Source organism: Armigeres subalbatus, chromosome 3 (assembly GCF_024139115.2).
Source record: "Armigeres subalbatus isolate Guangzhou_Male chromosome 3, GZ_Asu_2, whole genome shotgun sequence".
Taxonomy (NCBI): Eukaryota; Metazoa; Arthropoda; class Insecta; order Diptera; family Culicidae; genus Armigeres; species Armigeres subalbatus.
In genome coordinates this window covers 353,478,252-353,492,178 of record NC_085141.1, presented here as the reverse complement: position 1 = coordinate 353,492,178, position 13,927 = coordinate 353,478,252, and the positions used below count along the sequence as shown (strand labels likewise).

The following is a 13,927-nucleotide window of genomic DNA, read 5'->3' as shown; positions in this document are numbered from 1 at the left end:
AAGCGGCTCAAAAATCCCTTTCAAAAGACTCAAAAGCTTCCTTTCAAGAGGCTCAAAAGCCTCCCTCTAAGAGGCTCTAAAGTGTCCTTTCAAGAGGCTTAAAATCCTCCTTTTCTAGAGGCTCAAAATCCTCCTTTGAAGAGGCTCGGGCCTCCTTTCAATATCCTTTCAAGAGGCTCTTTTCAAGAGGCTCAGAAACCTACTTTTAAGAGTCTCAGAAGTCTGCTTTCAAGAGGCTCAAAAGCCTCCTTCCAAGAGGCTCCTATCAAGAGGCTCGGAATACTCCTTTCAACATCCTTTTAAGAGGCTGGGAAGCCTTCTTCCAAAAGGCTCGGAAGCCTTCTTCCAAAAGGCTCGGAACCCTTCTTTTAAAAGGCTCGGAAGCCTTCTATCAAGAGGTTTGGAAGCCTCCTTTCAAGATCCTTTCAAGAGGCTCAAAAACCTCCTTCCAGGCTCAGAAGCCTCCTTTCAATAGGCTCAAAAGCCTCCTATCAAGAGGCTCGGAAGGCCCCTTTTCAAGAGGGTAGGAAGCCACATTTCAAGAGACTTAAAAGCATCCTTTCAAGAGGCTCTGTAGCGTCCTTTCAAGAGGCTCAGAAGCCTCCTTCTTTCAAGAGGCTCGGGAGGCTCCTTTCGAGAGGCTTGGAAGCCTTCTTTCAAGAGACTCGGAAGCCTCTTTTCAAGAGGGTTGGAAGTCTCCTTTCAAGATCCTTTCAAGAGGCTCAAAAACCTCCTTCCTGGCTCAAAAGCCTCCTTCCAAGAGGCTCTTATCAAGAGGCTCGGAAGACTCCTTTCAACATTCTTTTAAGAGGCTGGGAAGCCTTCTTCCAAAAGGCTTGAAAGCCTTCTTCCAAAAGGCTCGAAAGCCTTCTTCCAAAAGGCTCGGAAGCCTTCTTCCAAAAGGCTCGGAAGCCTTCTTCCAAAAGGCTCGGAAGCCTTCTTCCAAAAGGCTCGGAAGCCTTCTTCCAAAAGGCTCGGAAGCCTTCTTCCAAAAGGCTCGGAAGCCTTCTTCCAAAAGGCTCGGAAGCCTTCTTCCAAGAGGCCGGGAAGCCTCCTCCCAAAAGGCCCGGAAGCCTTCTTCAAAAGGCCCGGGACGCCTTCTCCCAAAAGGCTCGGAAGCCTTCTCCCAAAGGGCTGGGAAGCCTTCTCCCAAAGGCCTGGAAGCCTTCTTCCAAAGGCCTCGGAAGCCTTCTTCCAAAGTGCCTGGAAGCCTTCTTCCAAAGGCCTGGAAGCCTCTTCCAAAGGCTCAGCCTTCTTCCAAAGGCCTGGAAGCCTTCTTCCAAAGGCTCGGAAGCCTTCTTCCAAAGGCTCGGAAGCCTTCTTCCAAAGGCTCGGAAGCCTTCTTCCAAAGGCTCAAGCCTTCTTCCAAAAGGCTCGGAAGCCTTCTTCCAAAAGGCCTGGAAGCCTTCTTCCAAAAGGCTCGAAGCCTTCTTTTAAAGGCTCGAAGCCTTCTTTCAAAAGGCTCGGAAGCCTTCTTTCAAAAGGCTCAGAAGCCTTCTTTCAAACAGGCTGGAAAGCCTTCTTTCAAAAGGCCTGGAAGCCTTCTTTAAGAGGCCTGGAAGCCCTCTTCTCAAGAGGTTTGTAAGTCTCCTTTCAAGATCCTTTCAAGAGGCTCAAAAACCTCTTTCCAGGCTCAGAAGCCTCCTTTCAATAGGCTCAAAAGCCTCCTTCCAAGGGGCTCGGGGCTCCTTTCAAGAGGGTAGGAAGCCACATTTCAAGAGACTTTAAAGCATCCTTTCAAGAGGCTCAAAAGCCTCCTTCTAAGAGGCTCTGAAGCGTCCTTTCAAGAGGCTCAGAAACGTCCTCCTTTCAAGAGGCTCGGGAGGCTCCTTTCGAGAGGCTCGGAAGCCTTCTTTCAAGAGGCTCGGAAACCCTCATTCAAGAGGCTTGAAAGCGTCGTTTTAGAGGAAACCCTCATTCAAGAGGCTCGGAAACCTCTTTACAAGAGGCTCAGAAGCCTCTTTACAAGAGGCTCAGAAGCCTCGAATGAAGAGGCGCGGAAGTCTACTTCAAAGGGATTCAAAAGCTTAAAGGAGCTCCCTTCAAAGGGCTCGGTATTATTCTTTCAAAAGGATTGGAAGCCTAATTTCGAGAGGGGGTACCTCAATTAATGCAAAAGTTCCAAGGGGTACCTCTCAATAAAAAGGTTGAGAACCGCTGTACCACCATAATATTTATCATGTAACATAATAAGATTTATTTGTCTTGAGTTACGTATTTTATAAATAACCAAAATAATAAAAACCATCCAAAGTGTCACATATGAATCAAGACCAGCTTATCGACGATAGTGCATTTGTATAACGAATCAGTTTGCCGAATAAGCCTCTACACATCATCCTTTGTGTATTCTGGCGCCGATAAAGTTGATTGTGAGCAACGTTATCGGTTGCTAAGATAACGATGAATCGACTGAATTGTCATCGGAGTCCGTTAATTTAATGTAAGTTAACTCGATAATTTTGCGATAATGGGATTACTAGATTACGCGAATAAAGTTAAATTTTGACAGAAACCGACTTGGAAACCGAGAATAGAACAAATTGTTTGCAGCTGGTTGATCAGAGTTAATTTTTTTGTTGAAGCGGCATACTATAGAATTAATGCTTAATGCCTGCTACTCTACGAAACGGTAAGAAGTGAGGTGATCTGTTGGTTGTTTATGTGCCGCCTAATTTCGCCGAACGAGCTATCCGTTGGCTTGAGTGCTATCTTATCGAGCGTGCAACTCCGTTCGTTGCCCGACTAGTCAATGTTGGCAGCCGAACGGATGTATTTGCATCAGGGATGCCAGATGATATTTTCAAATGTCTTCACAGCCGTTTAAAAATGTCTTCAAATGTCTTCAATATTACAAAATTACGATAATCAGCAAGAAATTTAAAAATCCAATGGGTTTGTAAATTCAACCATCTCCTTGTTTTACTAAAATGGAACAATGTTTTTTTTTCATTCAAATTGTAAGAATTCAAGAGAATATTCTGTACAATTTTCACAAGATAGTGTATAACGAGTTTCCCCTGCATTTTCTACAGAGTCTGTGATTAAAATTCCACCGGAATTTTTAACTGAATTTTCACGTGGAATTCTTCCAAATTTACTTTTAGAAAGAAAGAGAGATTCGAAATTTACCGTGAAGTACTTGAAGAAAAACACAAAGAACTTTCTGAAGGAACTTCCGGATAAATTTCTCGAGCAACTTCCGTATAAACTCCTGAGCTTCTTATTACTTATACGAATTTCTTCTGGATGGAGCTTCTAATTACTTCTGGAAGACTCCTGAAGAAATTTTCCAAGGAATTCCTTTTGGAACATCCAAAGGATTTATTGAAGGAACTTCCGGCGAAATTTCTGAAGGAACTTCAGAAGAAATTGCTGGAGGATTTTTAGGAGGCATTTCAGGACTCTTGGAGGAACTTGAAAGGGAGGGAGAAACTGATGGAGGAGTTTGTGAAGGAACTACCGGAGGAGTTCTAGAGGATCTTCCGAAGGAATTCTTGGATGTACTTTCGGAGGAATCTCTGGACGATTTTACGGAGGAGCTCCTAGAGGAAATTCCAAAGGAATTCCTGGAGGATTATTCGGAGGCATCCCTAAAACGTTCGGACAAATTCCTTGCGGAACTTTAGGACGAATTTTAGAACGAATACCTTAAGGATTTTTTGGAGAAATTCATAGAGGAGTTCTCAGAGAAAATACTGGAAGAATGTCTAATTTTTTGTCTAGAAAAATTACCAAAGGAATTCAAGGACGAATTTAACGAAAGTGTGTAACAAATTTTCTCTGAATTTTCTACTTAGTTTTTAAATAAAATTCCATCGGTTTTTTGTGTTTTTTTTCTGAATTTCTTCTAAGAAGATTTTCCTGTAGAAATTTACCATGGAAATTTTTAGAAATATCCATTTGACACCAGAAAAATTTTCTGTCGACATTCGTAAAAATGTTATATAGAAATTAATTGAGACAAGTTTTTTGTGGAAATTAAAAGGGATTTATTGTGGGAGTTCAGAGTAACTTGTGAAACTTAAGAAAAAATAGAACTTGCAGACGTTTACTCATCCTTTTATTTCAATGGCATGGATAGGATTTGTTTTCATCGGTTCAACGGTTGAATAGATCAAATCAAGTCATAAAAGAATTCAGTCTACCATAAATTTGATCGGTCATTCCATTCCGATGTAATGTTGAAAATATCCTTTTACAGACACGTCAAAAACGCCGCATCCGCCAAGGAAAATTCAAACGAATGCTGCCATTGGGAATGTTTGTTTACCGGTGCACAACTTAAAGTTAAGTGCGTATGAAGTCTCAAATGCGTTGCAGTTTACAATCGGCTGGTGTTTGAGATTCTAAGCCCGAGACAAAGACTATCATAACTTTTGTTATATTTTTATAATCTATATATAGAAGTCGTAAGTAAGTAATAAAATTGTATTTTCTATTCGCTGGCTTATTGATTGTCTTCAAGTGTCTTCAAATAATACTAAGGACACACCTGTGGTACTTGTACCATGTACAAGAGGACAAGAAAATTATTCCAAGACTATCTCTGATAAAGACAATAATCGGTACGGTACTCATTTCAAGATTCTTGTACCAGTTTGTCATTAGTATAAGTAGATAAGTCTTCAAATATTTTGAAAAGTCTTCAAAATGTCTTCACGAAATGTATGTCTTCACAAAGATTCAAATGTCTTCAAATTGAAGACATGTCTTCAAATCTGGCATCTCTGATTTGCATTTCTGTCATCAATGCACACTGGAAGTGGATTGTCCATTTTCTAATATACCTCACCCTCACAGTTTAGTGATTTTGTTTCAGAATACAGCATAGATGTTCCGATTAGAAGATCGCGGAAATATAAGTACGTTTTACTGAGAGCGCATGATAACATTCCTTTGCTAATCCTTATAGTATAAGAAAAAATATTCACCTGGAATCGGAACCTCTCGGCAATATATTGGGATCCAAGTACTAGAAATTCATTTGAGGCAGCGATCTGTAGTGCTGCATTCCAGGCATAGAGCACCTGTACCGAGTAAACATACTCTCAACCAGGGTTTCGACTTTTCATTTCAATGAGACCAAAGCAAGCGTTTTTCGGGCCAAGGGAAATTCTTGTTTCGTTGTTTATGTTGAGGATCATCTTTCACCCATCAATCTTTTCTCTAGAATTGGCATTGGAAGATAAACGAAAATCTTGCCTGTTAGATGAAAATCCTTTTTCGTTTCATTACTTTTACCTCTCACTCACTTTTCGCGAGAATTATCGCAGAACAATTACAAAATTGTATGGCCGCGCCAAGTTCGAACCCAGAATAGTAACAACAATAGCTGTGGGGATGCGCTTACTTTAGCCACACCACCACGCTATCTGTATGAAAGCGTTAAGTTATTTGTTCCACATAAGCTACTACCATTTGCATTGATGATGCCACGAAAAGACTCGAATATGAAAGAAAAAGAGCAAACCAACGTTTGGCGGCAATCGAAGTGAGCGAAAAATTGTTTTCACTCACCAGGCTGTTTTTCTTTCCCGAAAAGCGATTTCTCCCCGAAAACTTTCGTGATGGAAAATCATGTGCTCCTGAGATTGAGTGAGCATTACGAACCCTGCTCTCAACAGATTGGTGGACTAACCTTGCCACCTATTCAATATGATTCGGACAGGCTAAGGAGTTTAGTCTACACTGTGAGTCATAAAATATTCATATAACGGTAGTACATGTCACAATATACTCGATAATTATCGATAAATAAACGATAACGATAACGTTAATTAAAAATAAAACGAATAACGTTAATTCAACGCTCACTTTATCGTCAACGAAGCATTATCATACAACCGTTATCGTTATCGAAGTTGGCGTAAAATTAACGAAGATAATTAATCGATTCACTTTTTATCGAATAAAATAGACACCATTTAAGAAGAATTTCAATCACTGAAGGTCCTTAAATCGGGAGCCTACGAGATGCAGTTGAAATATCAGGATATAAAGCCTGTCCACGTTAAATTTCGGACACCCATCTCCAAACGCGATTTTTGAACATTTTCACTACTGAGACGATTTATTTACATGACAGCTAAATCTCTTCGCTTTACTGCTGCTTTCAGCATGTCTTAGCTCTTGTTCAAATTGATGGATTGACTACAAAATCAATTGAACATTGTCTATCTGTCCGAAATTTAACGTGGACAGGCTTTAAGTGGTACTGTTAGCGAGCTGGAACTGAAATGGTTCGCTTGAACAAAATAGCGCTGTCGAAAAACCCAATTTTCTTTGGAATGCCAAGGATGATGGCTCCATCGTGGATATTAGGCACCTTTTCTCATCCGACGAGGCTGAGCAACGCAACGCAGAGTCAATCTCAATTTTTTTTTCTTCGAATGAACGCTTTAAGGACCTTGTCAACAATCGATCTCATTCCGTCTGGACCTACAGGAAAACTCATGTTGATGGATGAGTTGACACCACGCGGTGTGGAGTTGCATCGACAAATGAAGTAAAGACAGGAACACCGTCTTCGCCCAGAGGTCGTACAGACTGAACACTTAATACCTAGCAGGAGACAACGGACAGGACACATATCACCCAGTTGGCCAGTGAAGAATTTTTCGATCACGAAAATTTCGTCCTTATCGGGGCGGAAATCAAACCCACTCTTCATAGCACATGAGTCAATGAAATGTTTGTTTGGCACATAACACAATTTCCCACGAACTTTAGTGCGGTAGACCAGCTTGAACACGTGATATTTAAGCTTGTACAAATCTATTCTGTCTGAATGCGCGAAGTCAGTAACGTTACACTGTTACAGGCAAAACTAAAAGGCCAAAACTGATTCGTTTGAAAATAAATGCACTACGTAGACATCGACGTTCTCCCGACATCCCATTGGCCAAAGGAACTATTATTACGAGCTTCCAAGTTGTTTCAGCAACAAAAAAATCTGAAGGGTTATGTACAAGACACGACCGCCCAACGTAAACTACGTAGAACAGTCTGGTGCATTGAATGTAGTCATATTTTAAGATAATTCATTCAATTACTTATGTCACTGGTTTGAAACAAAATTACCATAACTTAAAATATAAAAAAATGTTGGATACCGTAGTCAGGGGTGACGTCCGAGCCCTCACCGACAGTCTGGAGATCGGATAACAAAATCGTTCAAAAAGGTCACTTATAATTCAGTTTTATTGTTCTCAGATACATTAAATCTATTCTACAAGCATTATATGTAGTTGAAACAGTGACCCATTCTCACCCCCATTTGACCCGTTGTATCCCCGACGACGGTACGATAACTTAAAATTTTAACTTTAAAACCCCAAGTGGTAATAATGCTTTTCGCAATTCCAACTGTTGCATTCGATTTAGAGTAAAATTAGTAGGGATTCAGTTTCATTCCAAATTTTCGCCCACTATTCTAGTTTATTTGTAGTAATATATAGGTGGATATAGTGGAGTATGTTTATTAAATAATACTATTCTGAAATAAAAATAACTCACTAGCGTTACATGGTTATTATATCCCAAGCAGCACACGTTGAGCCAATCTTTTTGAAGTAACCATATTGTGAGAGAATTCGGGCATATATAAGTTACTGTGATCGATGTGCAATATGTTTGTTGCTGGGGGTGTATACTGGTGAGTGCGTGTACCACGATTTAGCGATTTTACGACAGACACAAGAATCTCTGCTCTGGCTACGGACAAACAGGTACCTCTGTCCAATGGTAGTCAGAGCATCGAGTCATCACTGGTGGAAGAATACGAGCCTTGGACCTTTGGCAGAATCTCAGCCTTCTGTTATTTGGAGTGACCAGGAATAGTTGGCAGAGAAGGGATAGTCGTATTGTTGAATCCGACAAAGAAGCGCGAGTCGATAAATCCCGGTTGCGCCAACTAGAAATCAACAAATACTAGCCATGTACCGTTTTGACTCAAATTCCGAACATGACTCATATTCCGAACTTTAGCTTTTAAAAGCCCATTTTAACTTTATTCGTGTAATTTTCTCCACAGGAGTTTGAATTTGTTTGTTATCTTGATCCTCAGTGCGGAAAACCAATGACAGTTTTAGTTTTAGGGCGCTAAAACGTCAGTGTTCGGAATATGAGTCATATTCGGGATTTGAGTCAGAACGGTACCAAAAACCAAGCCATTCGGTTGAGATGCACCAGAGTAGTAAACGCTGCGGACGGGAATAGGGTTTTTGTGCTATTTTATTACAATCTAACTCCCACTATCTGGCAGTGGCATTATGGATAACATATTCGTGCAACCATATTATTAATATGATTGCAAGAATCTTAGATCCGGGAGCAAGAAAGTAATAGTTCTATTGTAACCTATAGCCCGTTTCAATAAAGTATGCGTTCCGATGCTATAGCCGTATACAATAATCCCCGCATGATTGTACCCACAGAGTATCTGAAGTGCATTCAAACTTCCTGAATTAAGGCTCCCCCAGACCTAAGCGATTTCATCGCAGCGACGGCGACAACTAGTCGTCGCGATTCTATCGTTGGGTCGCTGCAGGCAATGCTCTATTTACGCTTCCATAGCAACGGCGACAGAATCGCTGTCGCCAAGCTATAGAATCGCGTCGCGACTGTCGCGTCGCGTGTGTTTGGGGGAACCTTTAAAATTGAAATCTTTTGATTTTGGCGCATATTTAATAATAAACATATAATTCACAATTTGCAGTTTATCATAAAATGGCTTACCATTTTCCTAAGTTATCTTTGAATCGAACATGTTTGTTCATTTGCATTGCGATTATCGCATTATGACATTGCATTGCCATTGCTAACAATCGATCATCCTATCTTTGCACAAATATGCGCTTGTATGTATATCGCCGACTGCGGTCACTGCTCTGGCCCTACTTTTTGTGGCAAACTGGTGCGAAGCACCGCACAAAAAGAAGAGCCCAAAAACCAACTACACTGAACGACGGCCGAATGAGACTCACGTTGCGAACGGGAAAAAGAGGTGCTGCCAAAATGGTCCAATACCCTACTTTAACGTTGATTATAAAATGTTTCAATATAACTGGAAACTTGGTGGAAAGTTTCCGAGTCGATTGATATATAAATCTCAAAAATCCATCGAAAGATGAATGCGTTATTAACGTTCAAAATCTTACATGATTTCGTGACGGTCTCGGATTTGGAAGTTTTCATTTGTCACCCTGTATCAGAGTCTTCCCCTTAGACGTAGTTTACGTCAAAAAAGACACAATGTAAAAAGGTTTATTATTAAGGACAAATAGACAGATTAGATTCAAAACAGCTTGGAGCTTCATTAGCCGGAACCTGACCTGGAGAAGCATAAGATATCAGCAGTAGAGGTCTACGGGCTAGTAGCTACTGAACCCGACAGCATTTGTAATATATTTAATGAGTAGCTTTGCATTGTTTGCCCTTCTTTGGCCACTTGCATCAACAGCGACCTAAACATCCATACATTTGGAAATCGAATCTCAACAAAATTCACTCTACTAGCCAATTTTGTTCAACTCCATCATCAGTTCTTTGTAATACTAATTATGGATATTTCCAACGAGATGATTTGCACTGGTGTGTACCCAACTGCCTTAAACTTGCTCGTGTAGTTCCCATATTTAAATCAGGCAGTAGAAGCGAATTATAGAACAGCTCCTCGCTGCTAGGATAACTGAGTTTCTGCAACTTTACAATTGCGATATTCGTACATCAATATGGATTTTGGAACGAATCTAGCACATTGAAAGCATGTAGTGACCTGGTGAGGTAGATGATATTTACGACACTCTAGACCACAGAAGAATAGCTGCTGCCCTATTTATCGACCTCAAGAAAGCGTTTGACGCAATAGATCACAGGTGGCTGATTGCGTAATTGGAAGTTTTAGGATTTAGAGGAGTTACCAATTCAATACTTGAAAATTACCCCACTAGGTGATGAACTTATTGTAAACATAAAAAATCACGATAATAAAGCATTAAAAAAAATTACCCCACAAACCGGTATCAGCTTGTTCGAGTGCGAGATAGTGAAAGCCTTCCTGGTTCGGTAAGGGGTTTCACAAGGTAACAACATGGGCCGATCCTATTTCTGATTTTCAACAATGAGATCTCAAAACCTTAAAAGAAAAACTTCGGCTTTTCGCGAATTTATTCAGTATTTGCTTCAGTATTTTATGAAGCTAGCGCGATAGAAGATCTGCAGAGACAGATAGAACACGTCGTAGCCCCACTGAAGAGTTTTTTTTAGTTCGAACCTTAACCTCAATAAAACAAAATACATAAACTTCCATTCACCCTGGAAACGTCTACCTCCACGTGATGGTATTGAAATGAAAGTACACCTGATTCTTTTTTTACACGGGGGATGCGTTCCGTGTAAAAAAAAGTTTTCAGTTCAAAATTCGAAAATCCGTGTAAAAAAGTTTTATGATTGCTCGACGAATCATACAAAATGGAGCAACTTTGCCAAAAAATTGCATGGGATTTTTTTTACATGGCCGTGTAAAACAAATCCGTGTAAAAACAGAATCGGGTGTATGTCAAAATGCGAAGGTGACAGAATTACTCGTTCTCGGACTCACGATGGACCCGTCTGGAAAACGGATAGCCCACATAAACAGGTTCAAAAGCAAATTGAGCTCTATCTGCGGAGTTTTCGAGAAAATAGCAAACATCTTACCGAGGAAGTGATTAGTAAGGCTATACCATGCACTATTTCATAATAGAATACAGTATCTTGTAAGAAGTGGAAATTGAGAATTGAGAAGTGAGAAGTGAAAAGTGAGGAATGAGAATTAAAAAATTCAAATCGAAAAATGAAAAGTGATAAGTAAGTAGAAGAAGTGAGAAGTATGAAGTGAAAAATAAGAAGTCTAACAAACTATTTTGTCGTGCCCTACGTTGAGCCCGCAAATATCTTTTCATTGCATATTGCGCATTTTGTCTAAAGCAATTAGTTCGCTGTATTCATAGCTGACCCTTTGTGTAAGATTTTTATCCTATTTGGGCACCCCTCGAATCAATTAATGCCATTTGACATCAACGATTCGATGTCTGTGTTTGGAGCAAATCACTACTTAGCATTTGATTGCCTACTTTAAGGCTTTCTATTCAAATCCAGACACAGAATCAACAACAAAACAGACACAATCTAATACAATTGAAAAAGTGAAGTGACAACAGAAGGACCAAGTTCCTTTCTTTCTTTTTCCTTTTCCTTCACGATTTCTCTTATTTCTTCTCCTTTCTTCTATTTACTTCCGCTTTCTTCTTCTTTTCTCGTTGAAAAGAAGTGAGAATCAGGTATCGAGAATTAAGAAGTGAGAAGTGAGTAGTAAACAGTGAGAAGAGAGAAGTGAAAAGAGAAATGAGAGAAATGGAAAGTAAAAGTGGAAAGGAAAAAGTAAGAAGAAATATGTGAGATGTGAGATTTGTGTAAAGAGAAGTGAGAACTGTTAAGTGATAATGAGGAGTGAGGGGTGAGAGATGAGAAGTGAAAATTGAGAAGTGAGAAGATAGAAATGAGAAGTGAGAACTGAGGACCGAGGAGTGAGAAATGGGTTGTGACTGGTGAGAGGTGAGATGTGAGAAGTGAAAATTGTGAAATTAATCCTTATTATTTCCAATTTCCTTCATTCCTCTTTTTGCTCCCTTTTTCCTTCATTCTTTCATTTCCCTATGTCTCTCTTTCTTCTTCCTCATTCCCTCTTCCTTCTTCTTTTTTTTTATCTTTTCCTTTTTTCTTTTCCTTATTTCTTCTTCTTTCTTCCCTCTTCCTTTTACTTCCTCATTCTATTTTCCTTATTCCTTTATCCCCATTCCTTTTTCGCTATTCCTTCGTCCATTTTTCCTTCTTCCTTCTTTTTTCTTCTTCCTTATTTTTTTTTACTTCTTCATTCTTACTTCTTCCTTCTTATTTATTCTTCCATCCTACTTCCTTCTTCTTTCTGTCTTATATTTCACCACTAGCTTCTCGCTTCTCAGCATCTAGCTTCTCACATCCCAATTATCATTTATCACTTCTCACCTCTTGCTTCTGTTTTTCTCACTACTCACTTCCTACTTTTCGCAACTATCGCATCTTACTGCTCACCACTCATTTTACATCTCAGTTCGAACTTCTGATTTCTCATTTCTCAGTTCTCACTTTTAAATGTTCACTTCAAAAACCTCACTTATCTCTGTTTCCACTTAATAAGGAAACAATTTTAGCTATTCGACCAAACGGCATTCGGCCAAATGACCCTTTCTTCAAAAAATGACCCTTTCGGCCAAATGGCATTCAGCCAAATGGCCTTAAACCATATTTCTACATGCTATGAAAAGTATTTCATATTATTGGAAAAAATATACATGTGTTCCTCTCGATACCTCCCTAACTTGATGATCCCTTCAATATCGAGTAAGAGAGAGTTCACTGTACATGTCATGCAGAGTAGATGTACACGAAAAAAAAGTACCTAGCGTTAAGTATTTTTAAACTTACTTTTGAGTATTTTCTTCTTTTCTCTTCTTCTGTTGTCAAAAACAAACGAAATGCATCGATGCCAGTTCGATACGGGAAGCCAACCTTGAGTCTGCTGCCTGACTCAAAATTGAGTGAAATAAATCTTCAGTTGAATAAATAGAACTTACGTTAGGTACTTTTTTTTACATTTTAGTAACGGCAACCTACTTCGACCTCATTTACTCAAATTTGGCTTTCCGTACGGAAGTGCGAAGTTGGGTGGATTGAACTCACTTTTGGATTGTTTAGTTCTTACGTGTAATGAATTAATTCCGACTCAATTCTTCCTGTTAAAGCGCGTTATGATTAGCAATTCCTAACGCATGTATGGAAAATTATCAACCAAAACTCAACACTATCACAATTCGTCCCTGAGGAGAGTATCAAGAGTTCGAATTTCGAGACATGACGGAATCCTGGTGATAAGTCGACTTAACAGGAAGTTTGGCAGGAACACAGCAATATCGGATGTGACTTTTCAACGAGCTACCTGCTGCGTGCAAATCATGGCCAAATATCAACTACTTCATTCAAATGAAATGCACTTCCTTTAAAGAGATACTAAATCTTACTGGAAGTGTATCCCTTCTTATATTAATGTACAATTGGAAAGAGGAGATTTTATGCTTTTGGGCGAAGCATTTTGGAATGTTTCCACTCACAAGAGTTTTTTCCTGCTTCAAACAAACAAATAAAATTTTAAAAAATATCTGAATTTCTACGAGTAATTCATACGAATTTGCACATACAAAAATTATCTAAATATCCACATTCATTCAATTTTCTACAAAAAGTCAATTAAAAATTTCCACAAAAAATCATCCATGTAAAGTTGTATGAAGTTTCACGAGGAAAAGTTTATTCGATTTTCCACAGATCTACACGATAATTGATCCAAAATTCAACAGAAATTCATCCACATTTCCATTTTTTTTGGTTATTAAATTCATCCGAATATCCACGGGACATTCATTTGAATTTTTACTAAAAATATCCAAATATTGCCAAGAAATTCATCCAAATGTCTACAAGAAATTCGTCCGAACTATGAAATTGAAAATATTCTTGAATAGCATTCGACATGCGGAAGATTTGAGTATTTCTGCGGAAGATTTTCTGTTTAGTATTTTAATAATTTTAATGATAAAAAAAGTTAGTTGGATCTGACCAGATTCTTAATGAGGTATTAATAAGAAAATTTTAATTATAAAGTTAAAAATAATATTACAATATGTAGTCGATGTCCTGCTGTACTAAAACATAACCCACAATTCTAAACTGTTTTAACGATGCATATTTACGATAAATGAATATTTCAATTTCTAAAACGAAAACACACAACAGGGTCCATTGCCCGTTCCACGGGAATTGCATCAATCATATTGCACCTGCGTTGGCC

At 39.1% G+C, this 13,927-nt stretch overlaps 1 protein-coding gene across 7 annotated transcripts in view; it reads right to left on the bottom strand.

The window, feature by feature from the left end:
• Positions 1-13,927, bottom strand: part of LOC134226090 (uncharacterized) — a 631,583-nt gene that overhangs the window by 47,592 nt on the left and 570,064 nt on the right. The gene's annotated exons all lie outside the window — the stretch shown is intronic.